At 36.5% G+C, this 22,346-nt stretch overlaps 2 long non-coding RNA genes across 4 annotated transcripts in view; one reads left to right on the top strand and one right to left on the bottom strand.

Annotated features, from left to right (window-relative positions):
* The window catches only part of LOC117219496 (uncharacterized), a 33,420-nt gene extending 16,198 nt beyond the window's left edge, over positions 1 to 17,222 (top strand). The window contains exons 4-7 of one of the 3 annotated variants that reach the window (XR_013032843.1): positions 1 to 1,692; positions 2,929 to 3,097; positions 11,373 to 14,084; positions 16,304 to 17,222. This is a non-coding gene — a long non-coding RNA (uncharacterized LOC117219496). The remainder of the gene's footprint in view (positions 1,693 to 2,928; positions 3,098 to 11,372; positions 14,085 to 16,303) is intronic. The other 2 variants (XR_013032844.1, XR_013032846.1) reach the window with 2 other exon arrangements.
* The window catches only part of LOC143258893 (uncharacterized), a 251,218-nt gene that overhangs the window by 68,300 nt on the left and 160,572 nt on the right, over positions 1 to 22,346 (bottom strand). The window lies entirely within an intron of this gene.

Raw genomic sequence — 22,346 nt, forward strand, 5'->3', positions numbered from 1 at the left:
GGTACGTGCCCGTTCCTAACTGGACCCGGATCTTCCTAGAATTATGACAGATAAACTATGCGACGAAGCATAATGCGGTGGCGTCCACGGGGGGTAGTTGCCCCCAGCGAACGAGGACCTCGGACGCGGTTTTCGGGGATTTCAGTAGGCTGATCGGAATTTATCGGGCCATAAGCCAGTTTTATAATACCCCCGACCAGCAGCGCAGCTCGATTTTACGCGTACGCGGTGCTTAAACCGGCATCTAAATTTCGTATCGTTTTTAATGGCTACCTTCTTTCTAATATTTCGTGACAGGTGTTCTTAGCTGGAGCCCTCTACCGAGATATGTAGTTTAATTTCGCGCCCGGAAGGTGTGGCTATAGTTATTCCGGTAAAATACGTTGGCGTAGGGCCTGTCAAAATCGTGCTATCAAGTCTCGAAATAAACGCAAGCGAAAATAGTGGACCTATCGAGCACGCTGATTCAGAAACGTATTTAGTGGGTGGAATTTCTGATAATGTACGCTATCAAGCGTTCCGAACATATTTATGGACATGAATTTTGAGAAAAACTGCCAGCGTGTTAGAAACTCTGTTACCTTTATGCGACAATTATTTTTTTTAAATTATTAATTGACGCTTCCGAGCAGCTGATTCTTTTGGAGTATAAAAGTTATTTATTATATATATATTGCTCCGCACATAATGGAATATTTAATTTTCGTAAGCAGACAGAAAGTTCAACGTTCAGTTATAGTGTACTTGAAGTATCGAACAGAAATATTTCAGCAGAAAATATTTTAAAGTATACAAGCATTTAATTAAATTGGTAAATACATACAGTAAATTCTCCCTAATTTTCTTTCAGCTTATAAACAAAAATGAATAATTTGGGGAGAGGAAATACGATTATTCCAGCCTTGCATCACGTTTTTGTAATTGTTGACAATTGACAGCTATAAAAATGAGCTGCGAGGCTCAAATAATTGTATCACTTCTTTCCAAATTGTCCATTTTTACAAGCTGAAGGAAAATTAGGGAGAATTTACCGTACTCTGTGCCTAAATATATTAAAACAATTTTTATTACGAGAAATTGAGTTCCATAATATTAACACTTTGACTGCCGCGTCACCCGAAATGCGGGTGACGAAATTATTTAAAATTTAATTTCTATGCTAATCCATACAAATTTCTTAATTTTATTAAGACTCGCAAGAGTTAAGAACGTTGAAATAGTAATCGATGTCATATAACTTTGCTTTGCAAGTTTAATTTATTAAAATACTTGAATAGTCAATTTTTAATAGTCAATTCATGCGTCAAGCAGTAGCGGGAATTGAATTATTTAGTTAATAGCTGAAAGAAACAATGTAAAATATTTTTCAAAAATTTTAGAACATGTTAATTCGTTTGGTAACGCTTAAAAAGTCGCATTATATCCAAAACCTCTCAGTTCTCTTCAATTACCGTGTCTTATTGATCGAGCGTCTGTCGGACCGTTAATTCTTCGTTAATAAAATCGAAACGCCCGGTATATCGGACGCTATTTAGCAGCTTGATGCGAACAGGGAAGTGTCAAGTATCGGTCGAAACATTCACAATAGAATTCATCCGGAGAGAGACGATCGAAGGGAGTTTTCTGGGAATTATGACGAGTGTATGCTGACTAGTTCCCACCGGGTGGTATCCCAGGACTCCTCCTTATTCGGTAATTAATTATACTCGCCGTCGAAGCTCGTTCGTCGATCTTCATCCGAGATATCGACGGGATTGACCATACAACTTATACTGATTCACTGATGTGAGCTTTTCTCCGCTGGCACCTTGTCCGTTGCCTCTGCTGACACACGCTTACCCATACCCGTACACGCACATCCATATCTACGCGTCAGGTCGGTCGAAGCATAATTAATAAGACTGTGTACGTCCGCGTATTCCGTTCTGCTTGATAAAGTGTTTTTCCTCCTAGCGTCTGCATTCGGAGCGTTTGTTATAATTTCCTCAATTGCAAAAGTTTTAGCCTCTTTTTCAGTTTCTCGTTATTTATATGTGTTTCAAATAGAAATATGTTCCCTCGTTTTAAATTACTTTCTCCTATATGGGTTTTCAATTTTTGAATTGCAGGAAAAATGATGCTAGTTCTAGTGCGATACAGACAGTAAACATAATAATAATAATAACGTTGCTGTTTGTTAGAAAATAAATAATTATGTAAAAAGTAGATTGTAATTATAATACTGCGGATTTTATGCATTTATGACGAAACTGACAAAATTTTAACTATTAAGGAAATTAAAAGATTGTATATTATTTTCTTGCTATTATAATTATTAAGGGAAGAATAATTTTTCTATTTGGTGTTTATCTCTTTCAATTGATGCAAACAAATTTTATTTTGAGTAAAGGTACACAGTCTAGTAATCATTATTCTACATGAACGACTAGGAAAAAAATTAAAATTTTTGAATACTCCTGATATTTAAAAAAAATCAATGCTAAGACTGCATCAACTTCCAATCACATTTCGTGTAGTTATTTGTCTAGAATATTGTCAAGATAGAAAGTTAGATAAATTCAGTGTTGTATATTTTATAGTACAAATTTGTGTAACTATGTGTAAGCATGTATAAGTATCTATAACTATAACTATGTATACATAAAAAGTATTTACAAATCTTATGCATGGTAATTTCGCCGTAGCTCCAGGTCGTGAATCCAATTAAGTTTCTTAGAAACAAATTTGAAAGTTCACTGACTCGAATTTAAAATTTCATCTATTTAATAAATAAAATATTTTGTCGAGAACTTGCCGATCACGCGTTAGTACATACATGTTGTATGAGAATTTCCGAATGATAGACCTGGCACGAACGAGTTTCTCATCCAAAACAATTTCCGAATCTCGCCCACACGATTTAATGCTGCAAATTTTTATCGGTTCCAGGGCATTCTGAAGTAGCTATCGGCGCTTCTACTTCCCCTCGCATCGTACATTAACCTTTGCAGAGACTTGTACTGTTTGTTTGACCAGTACCGTGGATCGCAGTTTCATTTGAGCGATTATCTGAGACGAACACGTGTCAAGCTCAAATACACTTTTCATCGTTTTCAAGGTACTATTATTGCAAAATATAAAACGCTGTATATTATCTAATGGAGCTGTTATTACCCGAAAAAAGTGGTACTCGAACGGTTTCATTGAAACGATGAATTTTGCATTCTTCATTAAAGTGTTTCATTCAAATTGTTGAAATTATAAAGACTTGGTCGTAGGAAACGATTGAAAGAATCTTATAACTCAAGCATACATTATAATGATAATATTATTTTATGATAGTTTAAATAAATTCAGTTTTCTCATTCTTATAAACGCATGCCTGTCATTTAACGCTTTATTTACCAGAAGCCTATTAATAGGCCTTTTATTGACTTAGTTATACCAAAAAGAAGCTCAATAACTATTTTTTAAATAATTGTTTCAAAAGAAGTTGTTGTATTACTTTATTCTAATCAATCTGTTGGATTATGGCAGAAATTACTGCCACTTTAAAACAATTTTTTAAAAAATTCTCAATTGATCTTCGACTTTAAAGGAATCATAAGAGAGAGAAAACTGTCATGACATTTTTCAATTATGTATAACTGTAACTATAAAATTATTAATATACATTACATTCTCAGTGATAAGTTTTTAAAAAGAATGTGAATATATGTTGTAAAAGAGTGTGTTAACATATATTTTGGCTTAAGAGAAGATATAAAACAATTACTTTCGTTTTATTTATTTTTATACAAGACTTATTAGATTTCTATACGAAAATTAATAGACTTCGTTTGATAATTTGTTTTACATTCTACCAGAGATACGATGTAAAAATTGAAGCAACTGAACGGTACAAGATTTGGAATCTGGCACAAATTCTACACCACGAACGCATACCGAATGCACGATAATTCGATGTAATTTTATGGTAATTTTCGGGGAATGAGTCAGAATTGATCATCGAATGTCAGACACCTGATAGATGCGTAAATCGCATGGAATATCACGAGTAAATATGTAGAAGCACGAGACTTATTTGCACGAAGTCGCGGCGTTAAATCGAGATACGGTTTATTAAAATACGCAGTAGGTACTCTCTTTCTGAGAAGATGCTGTACCTCGGTGAGAAATAAAAATTGACTGTCCAATCAGAGCTCGGCAATCGGCAAACAGACGGTGACGATCGTAAAAAGGTATGAGAGATGATTACACCGAAAACAAACATATTTATGAGACGTGCTTCTAGAGATTATGTACGTAGAAACTTGTGAAACAAAGGGATTGACAACAACATCAGAAAATAATGCTACGAATAGTTATTAGAATAGTTGCTTCATATAACTTCTGAACATCGACAAAGTTTTTCAAAATTGTCAGGAAGAATTGACAACAACATTGCCGACGTAATTCGTTTCCTAGATTTAAAAATTAATTTTTATGCTAGTATATTTACACTTTTATCTTTCAGAATAAAACAACAAGAGTTGACATCTTTTTACAAAGTTCTTCGAAAGAAACAACAATGCCATCCCCAATTTTATTGGAACAAATTATTAGGACAAATTTGTTCCCAATTATGGGGACAAATTATTCGTCTTCTGAAATTGTAATTGAATATTTTTAGCTGCTGTTGTTGACGAAAAGCTTGTTAACACTAGAACTGCCAAGCTTCGTATGACTTCTATTATAATATAAACTTGCATAAAGAAGTTTATTTAAATATGTCTCATAGTTTCATGATATCAAAAACCATGAAAGAAAAAAATCTGGAAACAGTTATTGTGATTGGTTTGGTAGTCCTAGTATTAATCTTTTACAGTATAAAAAGTACAGTTTGAAGTATGAAAAATATTTTCCTCAGTGAACTAGATTATGAATATGATATATATAGGATATATTATCGATATGATATGATATGATATATATATATATATATATATATATATATATATATATATATATATATATATATATATATATAAGAGAGGACTTCCGGTAAATAAAGTGACGAGTGAACAAAATTTTATATAATTGATGAGACTCGAAAATTTTTGACTATTGAATACAGTAAAGAAATGTACATTTTATGTATTATTTCGCCAACGACGTTAACGAAGTTTGAAATTGCTTGTTGCCAGTAATCGGAAGGAACGGTAAGAAATAATGATACAAGCAATGTTACAATGGAAAGTTTCCGTACCGTGTGCTTCATAATTTTTACGCGACCGGCGCAGCAAAAGAAACAAAAGCACTGGTTCACGGGGCATTAAATTTGTTCCTTCAATTTTCAGTCTTCAATTTTCTCTAATGTCCGAATGTTTTGATTTATATCCCGCTTCTCAGTCAGCGTCGCAGCCGCGCGATGTTGACTCGTTGACCGGTTTATGCCATTATACCGTGCTTCCTCTGATCTCTCTTTCTCTCTCCCGTGCTCGCTTATTCGCGATCCCCTTCCCCCCTCTCCCCCCGTCGTCCCTTTATCGTGTTTCGCGTTTATTCTTAATCACGCTGGATCGATTACGCCGCGTTTCTAAGTGTTATCATTTTATGCCGTGGCGCGTATCACAATGCTGCATACTATTTTAATATCACGCTGCCTGCGATCGATCCTCTCCAGTGATCAAAGCCCCAACGAGACCAGACCCAGAAAAAGTGGCTCGCGGCCGACGATTTTAATTTTCAGACCGATGGATCGATATTAAGTAATTCGACATGCCTCCGGGAGCGTGATTAACGCGAGCTTGCACCAGAGAAATCCCCCGATGTTATCGCGAGCTGCGAGCAACCAATATACCGGGTGTCTTATGGTAATTTACAAACTGAAATTCAATTTGCAAGTTTTATACACGTGTGTTGCATAAACTGCGTTACGTTAATGAGAGATGCTTGAACTTGTTTTGCAATACAACGTCATTTTGTAGGAAGGAAATATCTCCACTTAATGAATTATTTGCTGATATTAATTGAACTTATTAATTCTCTGCACCCGAAGCCATTTTAAGTCTAAATTCAAATAGTTTTCCTAATCTATAGTATTTTCATTTTATAAATGCATACATTTTATGTATATGAAAATGAGTAACTCATTCTCAACTTTTACACTTTCAATAGTTTCTTAAACGTAAACGGATCATAATAATGTAAAAATTATTTTGGAAGTGATGTAACAATTCTTAGTCGTGTCTCTGAGTCACCGCTCGTGTGCAAAGGGTTACAATATTGTATCTTCTTAAAACAGTAGACATAATTCCTTGAATGCTGGTTTCGAAATTTAAAAACATTTAAAATTGATATAATTGATCCACCATTTTCATATAATTGATCTGAACGTCTCAAACTTGCCAGCGTTTCAGCATTTGCCAATAAAATGAAGGGATGAATGAAACGGATTCATAAAATTGTAGTAAATCGGTGCAGGAAGGTGATTTTAGAATTTGCTAAAAAACGATTCGTTAAACGGTTTTAGAGTGGGGAAGTGACGCACGGGAATGCAAAGAATGGCAGACAGAGTGGGATGACAAAAACGCGTCGAAGAAAGAAAGGAAGGAAAGAGGGGGAAACTTTATGTACACGAGCCGGAGCACGGGCAACAGATATACGAGCCATATTACAAACTGCTACTGCACACTTGCCAGGTTTTATAAGGCGTTTAAAATTTTATTCGTTATAAAATTCTCATCGTCCCCGCCCACCTACCACTGTCACCCCTCTCGACCCGGATTCATGCTGAAAATTTTGTGTGCGAGGAGGTCCAAGCAATTCCAAACGGTTGCTTGATCTGCGGCACCATCTTCCACCATCTTCGCTCGACATTCAGCGAAAAGTTCCACCTGATTTTCTGTCCGAGATTTCGCGAATCCATGGACTCGCGATTAGAATCACTGTGGTTTTATCACGGTATTTTTTCTTAATCCCTTTCCAGAATTTTCCTGATATTATTCGAAAATATAATATTCAATTGTATTCTAGTACAATCAGTTATCTCGTAAACTAAAATTATGTATTTTACAATTATTTATTTTTTTTTAAATTTAATACAATTATGTATTTTTCTTTTTGCATAATTTTTATAATATTTCTTGTACAGTGTTTAAATACATATAATACTGATCGGATTTTATGTATTTCTGACAAAAATATGTAGATGCCATTTAAAACAGTAGGAAGATTATTATTTAAAAGATGTTCGTTCTTCTCGCAATTGACGAAGAAAATTTTTATTTTGCATAGTCTACCGAACTGGTCAAATTGAAGGCAAACAGAGCAGGTGGTATCTGAAATATTGAAACATCAGATGAGCTTAAGAATACATAATGCTATAAAATTAAGAAAATTAATTGTTAAAATTAACTAACAAAAAAGCAAGTGTCCATTTAACTATCAATCGTCTATCGATAATAAAACTCATCTCCCTGGTAACATAAATAGAAAAATGCTACGTTGTAATTACCTCCGAACCAAAAAAGTTAATGATCTTATGTTTACTGCAGTTGTTTATTCGCAGCACGATTCACCTTTATCTATGAATATCGCTACTAAAGTTAATTTTCCACTGGGTGATTGAAACGGCTACATTCACTTTTTTTGTTAAGGAACACGAACATCTTCGTGAGGTTTTTACTTCGACTTTATACAACAGCTTGATGGAATTACTATCTTGTGCGGCACGCTACCTTGATAAGTATCGCTATATTTAATTAAGAGCGTCCTTTCTTCTTACTAATGCTAATTACCGCAGTCCTTTAATGCAGGTATTAAAAAAACTGCGGCGATCGCAATGGCGCGTGCGCTCCTGAAGCAAATATTTATTGTCTCCTGTTTTCTATTGTTCGTATCCGCGTTCTTTTCGCTAGTAAAGAAAAATTGATCGTCGACTAATGACTATGAAAGATAGTTTTTTATTTATATCCTTCAGTTTCGTTATCATTTATCTAGAGTATAATTAAATTTCCATTTTTTGAGCCGATTTTGCGAAACAGTGAATAGGAATATTGTTGAACAGAAACAAATATTTATTAAATGTTAGCAACGTTTTCATTTACTGAAAATATATTAAAATTTTCGAAAATTGTCTATTTATATTTTCTCAAATAGAATTTAATATTTATTCTTTAAGAAACCAAAAATTAGTGTCATTTTAATAATATTCGGTCATATTCTCTAACATTCTCTATTATTTAAAAAAATAAACTAGGCATTACTTTATCAAATTTTATGTATATTTAATATCAAACAATTCATCTGAATGTACTTTATGGACATTATGGAAATAATCAGGACAAAGAGATGCTCGAGTAAATTATGTTTAAATAATTGAAATTCGATAAAAATTATTTAAGATTAAAGAACAAAAATGCTAAACAGTGAATGTTCTTCTGTTGACACCGAGTGCACAGGTAAGAGAGGGTGGTTCGATGATTTCTCTTACGATCTGGAGTACGCCGGGGTGAAAAGTGAACGCAGAGGGGTAGAAAGGACGGAGACTGTATAACCTAGGCTGTCCTCGCACCAATGCATTGTTACTGAGTTATGTTCGAACGGCTGCGCCTGAATTCGACTTAATTTTCCCGAGAAAAGAGATTAAGCGAAAATGGCGGACGAGGGAGCGCGACGATGAATGCTGCCGCGCTCATTCTTTCGGAAACCCCTTAAAATATTCGAAACTGTTACTAGGACCGGAACCGTTGCATTCACACTCGTCCAGCTTCTTTCACAACTTTTATTTTCGTCAGTGATCCCTGAACAAATGACACTCGAGCGGCCTACATAGGTCCTCGTGACTGATTAACTTTGCATTACTTCCGCTGTGTTTCTTCGATTCATTCGCGAAAATACCGAGACACTGATAATTATTTCGGTTCTGTGTAGCATTCAATATGATATTGTCTTATACAGGCGTCGGCAATCCTTTTTGGCTTCGGGTGTAAATCAACGAAAATTTGATTATTAAGAAGACGTTTCGGATCAGTGGCATTTTCATTTTAAAATTGCCTTTTAGTTAATAATAAGATACATTTTATTGAGAAAATAATTGCAGTATGTTTTTAAACTTTAAACATAAAAATTCAAAATTATAATTCTAATTATTATACAAACAAATATAATTGTCAAATTATCAAGTAGGTCATTTGGTGACCTACGGCTCATAGGTCGCCGACGACTTGGTCTGGTATAAAAGCGGGAAATAGAATTATTATTTGATTCGTATAATTTTCTCGGTGTTAAACTGCAAAACCAAATTACTGCTTTATGCCAATTGTTCCGTTCCTGCATAAGCAGTCACGAATAGTTAGTTACTTCACTAAAAGTATAAGTTAAGCAGCAATATTACATTAATGAATAAGAAGTAATATTATAATAACTTAACATTGTTTTGGATAAAATGCAGTAACAATTTTCGTGCAAATGTTAGGAATCAAGTTCAATGTATGCGCATGAATTCGAGTTAATTCGATGGTATCGATTACTGTTAAGAAAACATCGAAGTTTCATTAAGTATATTTGCCATGTCATCATTTTATACAAGTTAGTTACAACATCTTATTTAAGAGAGGAACCAATTGATAGGCCATTCAATAACTACTTGTAAAATATATACTTTGAGAACAACTTGTTTCATTATAGTAATGTAAATAATTTGATGGGTTATGGATTATTGTAGATTATGCATGGTTAACAAACATTAAGCTTAGCTGCTAATTTACTGGACAGGTCAGCCTATTGCTTTCCTCTTTCAAAGTACATATTCACGAAACATTCTAAACTATCCATCTAGGTTCCTACCTACTTATAGTATACAGGCTGTTCCAAAAGTCCCCTGTACTTGATCCCATGCAGTCTCTAGTCAAAGCAATAATAACCGGTGTCGATAATAAATTCTGCTAAAAACGACTTATTAAAAGCGAAGCAGATATCGAGTCACATGAATTTTAATATACAGTATGTAATTACATCGGCGATGTATCCTGAAATATGGAGAACTCGAGCATTCCATGGATCAATTCCAAAGAAATGGACCGTTCGAATCAGGAGGAATTAATTCTCCGGGTCCGATGTCGTTCCAGGAACCAATTTAAACATCCAATTTAAAAACGAGCACAATTACACCCCCGCGCTGCCCGCGACTGTTTCAACATTAACCCGTTCTCCGAGCGTGTACACGAAATCTCGAAGGAAATCAAGCGGCGCGGTTCAGCCGTGTCGAACAAAAACCGAAAGGAATACAGTTTAATTCCTGCCAATAAAATTAATTGCGGAGATACTCCTAGAGGACGCCGGCTGATCCTCCGCATCTCTTTTCTTCGGTCTCCGGAGGGAGGCTCGCGCCGCGTCTCTCGAACTACAACCAGTTTCGAACTGTTCGACGGGAACCGGCCGTGGAACGGAGGTAGAAAATGTGTGAGGGAGAGAGAAAGAAAATTAGAGAGAGAAGGAAAAAGGGAGAGAGAGAGAGAGAGAGAGAGAGAGAGAGAGAGAGAGAGAGAGAGAGAGAGAGAAGCCTGATGGAGAGCGAGACAAAGAGAGGGTAAAATATTAGGTTGTTGCATATGAAATATCGAGTTTTTATTACATGCAAATGTTTGTCTCTTGCTTACGTTCTGTTATTGTGTTTGACATAACCTCTTTTACAGTCTTACTGGATACTGCCAATGTCATATTTTACCAAAAAGAACTTTTACAAAATTCTGTATTTTTGTCATTTATTTTGAGATTCGCATGAGTATAAATTCGAAGGACCAGAACCTTTTTAAAAATGGTATTTATACATTAACACGAATGCTATAACATTCAAATTTATACACCACATTATCATGCATTCATTTGTATATAGCGTTCTCATTTCTTAGCGTTTATTTCACTATGGCATTCATTGTACATGTATAACTATTAAAATGTGACATTCCGAGCATTCGAACAAGATGTGACTAATCATAATTTCGATATCATTTTTGCAGGTCATTATAATTTTTATTATCTGTTCAAAACTCGTTGGCAAAATTGTAAAAAAATATAAAGTTTTTACTATTCATTTAAAAATTCGACATTTCATATACGCCAATCTAATAGAAAAAGTGAATACAGAAAGCGACAGAGAAAAAGTGAGTAGAGAAAAAAGAGAAAAACACGAGAGAGAGAGAGAGAGAGCGAAAAAGAGAGAAAGAGTAGAGAAAAAAGAGAAAAAGAGAGATAGAAGGGAGAGCGCAAGGAAACGCAGGGGAAGAAAGAATTACAGAGAGGGAGAAAGAAGGAAGGGACTTACGGACACTTGGCCGCTCAATGGCGCGAATTTAAGAGCACCAGCCGTTACGCTTCTCATTCGTTAGCATAAATTAATTATTTTTCAGGGCAAGAGAGCGACGCCGGTGCCCGATGCCAGGACTGCTCGAAATCGGCCAGAGACCAGTTTGCTCGCTCGTTCGAACTGTTTGCTGACCCGATGCGATGGTTAACTAACACTGCAATGCGGCACTCGTGAGGTGTTCGTAATTAGCTGGCGCTCGAACGCGAGTTTAAACGTTTCATAATTATGCCGAAGTCACGATAGAATCGATACCTGTATTGTCTTGTCGTGTATTTAGACGCCGCAGAAACTTGGTCAGGAGGGGTTGTTCGGAACGTTACAATGTTGCACCGTTTTCGAGATTTTGGATCCATGGGAAAATATTGGTAGTCGTTTTGAAAACGATGTGGGTCAAGTGACAAGATGACGTCTTGTTCTAACTTTTTGGAGAAAATAATTTGATTACAATGACTGATTTAGATCATCCTACCATATTTTGCATGCACTATACTATATCATGATAGTTTTCAGAAAGCATGACTTTGACAAAAATATCGTAAATTGTAATAATTTGTTTGCAAAATCGTATCCGTCAATAACTTAATCGAATTATTAGGGATAATTTTTGGGGATAATGAAACATTGAAAATAATATAAATACAAGTTCGAATAACCTTTTTTAATAACCGATAGTTTTTAAATAGTAATTTGATGGTGTGTTTCGAACGTAGCTTTAGATGTTTGATATCCCGTTCAACATTCATAAAAGGTATACTTTACTATGATACATTTTAATTGGCAGTTTCTTAAAATTTCTTCATACCCTTAGCGATTATAAATAGTTATCAGTTATATTAACCGTAGATATGTTAAACATATTTCTTACGTAAAGTATAAGCAACTATGGTACTAAAGATATGATAATAAAGAAGAAAATGGCAATCGAAACTGTATAGTAAATATTTCAAGAATTACATTTAGTGGCTTTAAAATAGTTACAGAAAGTGATTCCCAGTTGAGATAACAATTGATGGTAATTATGTTTATTTTTCCCATGCTTTACTTAAAAATCAATTACGATTATTTTAGCAAAATATATCGATAAAATGACTTATATTTTTATTAAACTTACTTAGTCTCACATGGTAATCATTGTTCGATAATTTATACTTTACGTATTATATTTTTAAAAATTGTGTCTTGTGTGTTTAATAAGTAAATTGTTAGTTCACCTAAATATTTACTTTAAGTACAAATACTTAAATTTTATTTCAAATTAATATATAAATATATGGAAAAACTGTTGAATATTTCTTCCTTTTTTATTATGACGTTATTTATATTATGTCGACGAGAGCGTTTGTTATTATCTTTCGTATTTTGCAAGTTACGCATTATCACTTTCACGGAATGGTCATCAAGAAGAATTTAGTTTGCGCAAAAGATTAGTAAAACGTGCCTCGGCCATTATATTCCGTTCATTCAATAATTCGCGAACTACCAAATGAAGATCCTTAAGAATGTACACGTCCCTTGCTATGCGTCAAGTATTTATATCTTAATTTTAACAGAAACTTAGAACGAGTGTTTCTGACACATCCCTCATTCAAAGCCGATTTTATCGATGCCAGAAATCTGTCACACGCGTCCTCGATTTTTCGAGGCAATATACATCAGTCACTTGTAGTTAATTCCAACGTCGAAGCGAACTGTTGTTCACTTTAAAAACCCCCAAAAATATCTTCGACAAGAGCATCCGTATCGCATCAAATTGGCGAAACGAAAGGTCTCGGAAAGCGGTGCGACGCGGTCCGCAAAGTGAAAGAGCGGAATGGGGCGAAAAGGAACGAAAGAAAGGGAAACGGGACATCCGGCTCGAAGTAACGAACGAAAATTAAGCTTGATTAATGACAAGCAAAATCGCTCATGGTACCGCGAATTCCGTGGCACCGTCACGTCGCGCGAATTATTAGACCCCTGTCATCGAACGGTGCTGAGGGAGGGACGGGCCGAGCAGTGGAGGGGTGATCGAGAAATATGCGGAGCGCGAGGAGGCGCGTTCGTTTCGTGCCTCTCGAAATCGGCACGGATAGGTTTTGAGGTCGTGTCCAGTTCGTGTACGGGCGCGCGCAATAAGCGAAGTGGACTTAGATTGGGCTAATTAATTAATGCGCACGTCCTGTCTCGTTCCACCTAATTATCTCGCTTGTCAGCCCGACCGCCGTTCGCCACACCGTTAATGCGTGTCCTCCCCCTTCGTCCCCTCGCGCATTCCTCTCTCGTCGTCACGCTCTCTCCCACACCTCTGATCTTTCTCTCTCTCTCTCTCTCTCTCTCTCTCTCTCTCTCTCTCTTCCTCTGTCCAACGGCGAGCTAGCTCGCCGCGCCGTCAGCCTGTCTTTTTCTGTCGTAATTATAATCAGGCTAATTGTGACGTCAGGCAGGAAGCTACACCTAGAAAAATCGCCTGACGTCCATACGCCACGAGATACCGTACCACATCCTACGATCGTTTAAGCGATACCGATCTAACGTGTTTAGAGATTCGTATCTGCGGCGGCGCTGTGGGTACAACTCTTTCGCTGCGAGTCGTGTCTAGCCCTTGGGCACACTGTGTCGTGATTATTTAAATATTCCGCGACACGAGAGGATGTGAATCACACCTTTGAGCAGGAGGCTTGGGTCTACCGTGTACGCTGGTTCGCGAAGTATTCGCACGGTTGCGTTTGCGAGTGTGTGTTGTATGAAGTACGCTACTGACAAGATAGTACATTGGGTAATTTTGTTGATTTTCACATACGCTTACCGACGAAAGTCAAGGAACATGCTACACAGATGTATATTCTTGCTTGTAGTAAACCTTTCTGACGTAGGAAAATATTAACGAAAAATATTAATTTTATATTATTTTTTAGTTATTAATTTTTTTACTCAAATGTTAACGACATGTAACATTTCTTAACTTTTGTTGGTAAGTATGAATATGATAGAATAATACTGTTCTGGTATCGTATATCGATGTTCGGTATGCAATAGTTTGCACGTGTTCAGAGTACATATTTCTTTTTTACAGTACAGCATCTTTTTTCTTAAGTTTATGACAAGTTTTCATAGACTCGAGCAAATAATAAACAATAGAATTGCCGGGAGCAAATGCGACTAATGTATATCGTTTTATAAGAATGACCAGATTGCATTTATTATTTCAATTTCGCACGGTTTTTATAACAATGTGCGTTTGAGTAAAGAAGGTTATCTAAAAAATGTACATGGTCAACGCACGTGCGATTGTTTCTTTAAATTCATCGAAGATAGGATGTCTGATATTACGCAGGATAATTGTTTGCGTATGTTTGCACGTAGAAAATATTTTGTACCATAAAATTTACCATAAAATTTTTGCAAATGTAACGATGTGGTTTATGCAAGGAGTACGTCGGTTTTCCTAATAAAATCGTGATTTTTCGTTCGTAAACAATTGACGGCCTACTGGAATGGAACGTTAGGCTCTCCTGTGTTCGTAAATAGCCTCTAATCTCGCGGTCCATTAATTTCGAAGAATCTATACGCAGGTCTGTTCTCGTGGTACGGTGGAAACGTTACGGATCACCATGGAAAGGTGCGTCGTGTCTGCACAATAAACTCGAATTCGAATCCTCGATCAAACCGTAGCCACCATAGGGAAGAATCGTTCTCGATTCCTGCGTGCGCGTGTCATTACTAACGATAATGTATAAATTTATTATGCGCTCAATGTATACAGAAAATTAATCGTCTTTGCTATAATATTGTCTGTGATTATTAGACCGCGAATTTTTATGCAAAATAAAAATGGTCTGCATTTATTGTTAGATATAGGAGCTACAAAAATATTTATTTCTTTTTTTAACAATTTTAAAGAGTTGACGGAAACACAATAATATTTTTAAGTTCTTTTTTATAATCAGTACAACAGACTTTAACACAGAAAGCTACGCCGCGACGGAATTTTCTTTCAACGTAGGTCAATTTAATAAATCAAATCTTTTTTTAAACGAATAATGTTGAAATAGATTAAATGATGTAACTGATTTTTAAGAAGTGACTTTTAATTTGCCAAGGTTATTGTGTGTAGCCATTAATGTATTGCGAGGCCGTTAGTTATGCGTCTAGTTGGCCAAACGGTATAAATAAATCGGTGTAAAAAGAAACGTGACGCATGTTTAGTCTACAAAAGCGTAAGTTATGGATTCAAGATTAATCCCGGTAATACGTTTGAAAATAATCGATGCTCGTAGCCTGTGTACACGCGGAGTTTCTTATAAAGTCGAACAGAAAAAACATTCGAATTCAAAATCCATGTGTTTATTATATAATTTTCCATTAACAAATAGAATTTATAAATATTTGTGATAAGAATAAAGATGAGAATTAGACTGCAGAATAGTTAAACGATTTATTATTAAGCTGTGGATTTTATGCTTTTGTAGCAAAATTAAGGAGTGACAATTTAATAGATAGAATAAAAAGAACTTTAAATGTCAATATCTTCTTTTTAATCCATTAAAATTATTAAAGGAAAAAAGAACATCGTATTTCTCGCAATCGATGCACATAATTTCTATTTGCCATACAATTTCTTAATCCACTTCATATGTTTCTTAATATAAAATAGATCAAATTACGTTGAATTGTATTTAAAGATAGTTTAAAAGAATTAAAAAATATGTCAATGTAGTTTTCTTAGTCCCCTAAGATTATTAAAGAAAAAACTTTCTATTCTGTTTCTACTTCTTGCAATCGATTGACACAGTTTTTATTTTGCATAAATATCCGCTGTTTCAAATTATACAAGAGATGAAGTGATGTTCCATTCCATGAAAACCACTCAATTTTTCCTGACTTTAATTTCATGGGATCATTCGAAAGCAATTGCTCGGACTTCTCGGGAAAAAGCAGCACGTTAAGCGATGTTTAGAGGAGCGTAAAATATATTTTCGTGTAATTTATTTATAGAATTCGATTTTCCGAGATGCTCGGGCACTGTAGATGAGGCGAGCGTCCCGCGTTGCTTGTCAAGACCCGCGAGCTGTCTGGAATTCGAATGAATAAACACGAATCGACCGTGTCCAGGAAGAATGGCAAAAGAACGGATCAGGTGAAGAGCGAAAATGAATTATGGAAGAATGTGGCGAAAAGTGTACCGTGCTTCGATTCGCTCACTTGTTTTCCCACGAGCTGCGTTCTGGAACGAGAACTTCGAAGATGCGTCGGATAGAACAAAATTCTCTCACCCGTTCGACTTATGGTACTTAGAACTTAATTTAGGTCGATCAGTTGCCAAATTAACCCCTCAACGAGGTACGTATTTCGTACAAACCTATATCTTTTAAACCTTAATAAAAAAATTAACGTTATAATCTTAATAACATTAACATTATGATATTAATTTTATATATATTATTATAAGATTAACGTAACATTACTAACGTGTAAATACATCAATAAAACATATATGGCATTATTTATTATTATATGGTATGTCTTGCAATACCGGCGTTGAGGGGTGAGAAATACAAATTCTCCTTGAGAACTATTCGTATGCTTTGCAAGTAATGATTAATTTCAGATCATAATTTTATAAGTTTCGGTTGCAAATAGAATTTCTTAGAAACTTGTAAAGTTTAAATTCAATACTGCATGCAAAAAGGCTAACTATGTTCTGGGTTACAATAAAATACTGGAAAGCATAGATTGATGTTACGAATACGTTTGAATTTTCTGACTGCAAATCTTTCAATGAATTCTTCATGACTGGAAAATTTTTTTATTCAAACTTCTACACTTCTACGATGTAAATAATGACCGTCGAAGTTATAAATAAAAGATTCCCTTAAACAAATATAGCATCCAATAAAGTGTAAAACAAATCGAGGAGCGCCAAGTATAACGTGTAACGTTCGCATTTCTTCGACTGCGCGTCTCAAATATAGCCATTGCAGAAGGCAGTTTTATCCGTTCCAGGCAAATACGCTAATAAGTGACGAGCGTGAGGAATAACGGCGAAAAAGGGAGGATTTCCGGCGGACTCGGGCCTAATTCCGCGGAACGCGTTCACCGCAATCAACCGAAATTATGCGCCGTGGGGTAGCGATCAACCGATCCCGCAAATCAAAAAATCTACACGGAGGCTGTTCGAGCCAGAGCCGATGAACCGAGGGGTGATAAAGACTCGGTTAGATTGGTAGAATAAGGAGGCTGGTCGATTGGGCGATCAGCTAGGTTCGGTGCTACCAAAGCATCGAGGGTAGGAACAGGTAGCCGCGTCCGGAACACTGGCCCAGATTTCCTCTTTCACCCTTTCACTTGGTGTACATAAATCGGACGACGAACGAACATCGGTCGACGAGGGTTGCGCTGCCGAGGGAGGGGTTGCTTTAAAGACCGCAACGTACTTTAATTGTATCGAAGGGCGAGAGCGAGAAAGAAAGAGAAAGGGAGAGAGAGAGAGAGAGAAGTTGGTCGAGGAGGAGAGAAACGTTTCACAGAAGGGGAACAAAAAGAAAGGAGAAGAAATAGAGCGGAGGCTCGCCGTGTATCATGTATTTTAAGGTATTTGAGCCGTGCCAGGGGTGGTAGTACTGTTTCTATTATTGTCTCAGAAGGGAAGCAGCCCCTTCGTTTTCGGATCCCCGGCGCACCTATTCAGCCCGAAATCGCAGATCTACGAACTGATCCATGCGCATTCATTCTCTCGGTCGTACCTGGCTGAAACTGAAGTGACAACTCTACGTGTATCTGCTTCCTCCGACCTGGTGTATCTGTCTGGACCAGCTGGGGGACAATGTCGGGAATTAAGGGCACAGGTATTGGTGTGGGAATCCTGAGTGAAACACAGAACCGCGTTTGACTCTCCTAAGAATGCGTACCGACGCCAACCGAAAATTCTTCTCCTCGTGTAAAGCGAAAAGCTGGAACGCGGATTTCGAGCTACTTCTCGAGGGGGAGCTCCACGTTTTTCTGCGACAACGTCGCTGCCCATCTGCTTGCCGGCAGACTTTTATTCAGATTTGACCCTCGCTGGATTAAGTCCCGGCGAATTGGTTTGCCATACCCTTTTCGGAAATGAAACTAGAAAGCTGAGATTTGTCAGAGTGCTATTTATTGTTTCGAATATTCGTCTTCCAGAATCGTCTCTTTATTTCTTTTGATATTATTTGATTTATTTGATTATTTGATTTATTATTTGATTTTCAAATTTGGTGAAGTGGTTGTGCTATGGGCGACGATGAATATTTTTTTATTTTTCATTTTAAGGATTAGACTCGCATCGATATAGTGGTCATTAGTGGACTGCGGATCTTTATGCAAAATAAAGATTGGAGAGTCTTAGGAGTCAGGCACAAGCTTTTTTTGTTTTTAGTCATTTTAATAGATTCAAACTGATAACATCAACATTCTTAGTTTCTTTTAATATTTTCACCGTTTTAAATTGCGCCTACTCATCTTCGTCTTAAATGCATAAATTCTGTAGTCTAGTCATTCGCGACGTGTTCTGTTGGTATTATTCTGTTGGTATATTTTTCTTAGTATTCTGCACGAGTGATATAATACACTTTTTAATATTTTGAAATCGTATAAACAATTTAGAGAGTTCATAATTTATTGTTGTCGACATCAATCGAAAATCTAGCAGAGAAAATGAATAACAACACGTTATAAAAATAATTGGTACCAAGTATTTTAAAGCTAATTTAGATGCATCGTCTCTTACATTTTGTATCGAGATTCATTCAAAAGATGCCTGTCAAATATTAAATGCTTACTTTAAGAAAGGTGCACCAAAAGTGTAATTTATTCTTTTATTTATCTTTGAATAAAAAAAATTAATATGTCTTATTGTATAAATACAAAGTTAATTGTGTGAAAATATGTTTCAAAAATTGTGAAAACAAACCACGTGCACAGCAATTAGGCACCCCACAGTAACCGGTGCCACTGCTCTAATGTTTTATTCTTCGAACTAAATATATAAACTGTCACATAGTACAGTCAGCTCCCTTTTCGAACATACACATCTATTTTTAGCCAGTGCCTTTTTCTCCAACGATTTTATTCCGATTATCCATCGAATCGTTTGTGCGGGTAAAATTTAGGGGTCGCGGATTATCACCGAACGGAAAATGAAAGCGATGTGTGCAGTGATTGGAAACCCTCCACTTCTTCGTATGCCGGTCAGGTATTTCTTTTTCACTGTGCCCCATACGTTAGGGAGTAACAAGTGCACGCTTTACATGAAAATTAACGATGCAAAATCGCGGGATAGGCTACCAGCGGGAAATTTAAATTTGAATTCAAGCCGGCCTCGGGTCGCGTGCTGCTATGGATCTAGGGCTGAATTTGCATAGGGAAAGGTACTGGTGGTGCGGACGGAAACATAGGGCGCCCTTTAGAAGAGGTGTGCCCCATCGACGCGTTTGATTTCTCGGATACGCGTAACGGCTATCACCGTATAAATCATTTTCGATTTCGCTTTCCTCGGGCTTTGTAACGGTTATTCGAGTCATGCGCTGGGCTATGTGCACGTAAACGAACATATGCGACTTTCGCATAAACGACTGGGGAAGACGTTGAAAAATCGCACGCGTAAACCTTTGACAGATGCGTTGATTTTTGCAGATTGTCGGTATAACGTTGCTTCTTTCTGCCGCGTTTCTATATTATTTTATTCCTTTATTGTTATTTTATTCCTTTGAATCCAAGTCAAAAGTCGTTGGATTGTTATAAAAACTCATGGTTGTGGGAGACAATACGTTAGACATCATTGTATTATACAATCTTTTTATCATGCATGTTTTGGAAAGGTTTTTGAGAAATTGTTGATATTTAAACGATTATAACTACGCAAGAAAAACTCGGACAGTAATAAATATATGTTCATTTTATAGTTGCAACACTCTATCGTTCAATTGATCTTAAGATGTTCCTGCATGATTCGACGACGAACTAAAGACCTACTTCTTTTTTTTAAAACACTGAAATCTGAAACGTTTCTAATTAAAAATTGTAACTTCTCCTGAAAAATGATTTTCTAAAACTTGTTTCTAAAAGACGTTTTTAGGGAAGACGAATAGGGAATAATTCTAATTTTTGGTCTCTCTCGGTTACTTTATGTCCGAATTAACTCCTCATATCGTATCTTCATCAATGTTAATAATTTTTCAAGATTTGTTCGATTCTTCTATTTCATTTGCACGTTTTAGAGATAACTTTATTATGTATTTGATGTCATTGGGAGGTATCTCATATTTAGCCTTAGGACTCTTCTTATAACAAGGATTCATATCCATCAATTAATTAATAATAATATTAATTTAAAGCATTCACGGCGCACCTTACATTATTGTAGCGAAAATAATGTGCCAGGTTTTATGGAGTCATTGCAAAGGGAAATCTGCAATCGTCAAATCTGCGATGGATTCGGTTTCGATAAAACTGTTCCATTCGACTAATTTTCTCGATTCCCTTCGTTCGAGGAATGTCACAAAAAATCGGCAGCGCACGTTTCAGCGAAGCCGCGCGATTGCCATCTAATTAAACGCATATTTCTTCGCGCGGTTTTCAAGTGGTTCCCCGACTCTCGTTAAAGATGGAAATAAATTCCGCGCGCACGTTCCAGCCTCTTGTCGGCGTTCCCGACTACAATTATAATCCCGGGAACGTTGCGCCAGTGTATCTATCGCGGCATGCAAATAAATCAGGAAGCCACAAAAGCGCGCGCTACTTCCGGCTCGTGTCTCCTGCCGAAAATTTGAATATTTTCTTTCCGCCCCGTCTCAGACGGCCCTCTCCTCTTCTCTTTTATTTTTCCCTTCGGACGGGAGCCTCGGATGCGCAGGCACGCGTCCAAAAATCGACGATTCTAATTCTAATCTCCACGCGACGAATTTGAATAATGTTCTTTTTCCTCCGGTCCGAGCAGTCCCGCTCGTGCTTCTGCAACGCGGAACGCGCGACGGGGACACGCGACCAAATTTGAATTTTTTTAGTCGATACACGCCGTAAGCCCTCCGCTGATTTGCATCGTTTTTTTATCCCTGCTGGCTGCTGGAATCGCGCGTGCCAGAATAAATCTCGATGCCGCGGGATTCACTCGACGACGTCGCTCTTCGGGATTAATGAAAATCAGCCCACAGGTCTGATCTTGCCAACGTGGAGGCATTTATAAACCTTTCGAGAAATTCTGACAGCGTAAAAAGCATATGTGAACACCGATTATAAAATTATTTCCTTTTTAATCGGCGGTTTTACGTTGCATCAACAATTAGGTTACTGGCGACGTTATCATTAGCTGTTCATCTGTTAAGTTTTCTCTGTCGATTTGTGCTTATTACAAAAGGGCGTAGTACTTTTGACAGGTTGGCAGTAGATGATTTGTTGCAGTTTTCGCACGATGAAGCAACATTATCTGTTAACACGTTGATTACCACCTCGTTTTACATCATTTATGGGTGATATTATTCGTCGATCAGACTTAGAGATTTTATGTTGTGAGATATTCAAACACGTTTTATTTTATTAGAGATTTCTAGCATGCAAGAGGATTAAAGAAACAATCACTATATTCAACAGACAAGATTCTGAATCAGCAGAAAAGTTTCCTCCTTCCGCTAATACTTATCTCAAGTAATTATCTCAGAGAAACATTTCCACATTCATACATGTTTCTAATATCTTTACTGTTCCAACCTATTTTTGCCGTGGATGCATAAAATCTATTAGTATATTAATCAGTTATAATTTTCAAGTTTCAGTATCTCCATGACTAAATCGCTTTGAAATAATGGTATTTTTGCAACCATGATGTAGCAGCAAACATGTTACTATTTGACCTGTTCGATTTTTATCGATTTTCAAGGGATATCGATATTTTAGATTGATATATTAGCATAGCTGCTACTTCTTCCATTCATTAATTTTTTCGTGATGATGATTAACGTATGGCATAAATCTGCAAGCATGATTTCCGTGTCTAGTCTTATACTCAAGAAGAATAATT

Source organism: Megalopta genalis, chromosome 2 (genome assembly GCF_051020955.1).
Source record: "Megalopta genalis isolate 19385.01 chromosome 2, iyMegGena1_principal, whole genome shotgun sequence".
Taxonomy (NCBI): Eukaryota; Metazoa; Arthropoda; class Insecta; order Hymenoptera; family Halictidae; genus Megalopta; species Megalopta genalis.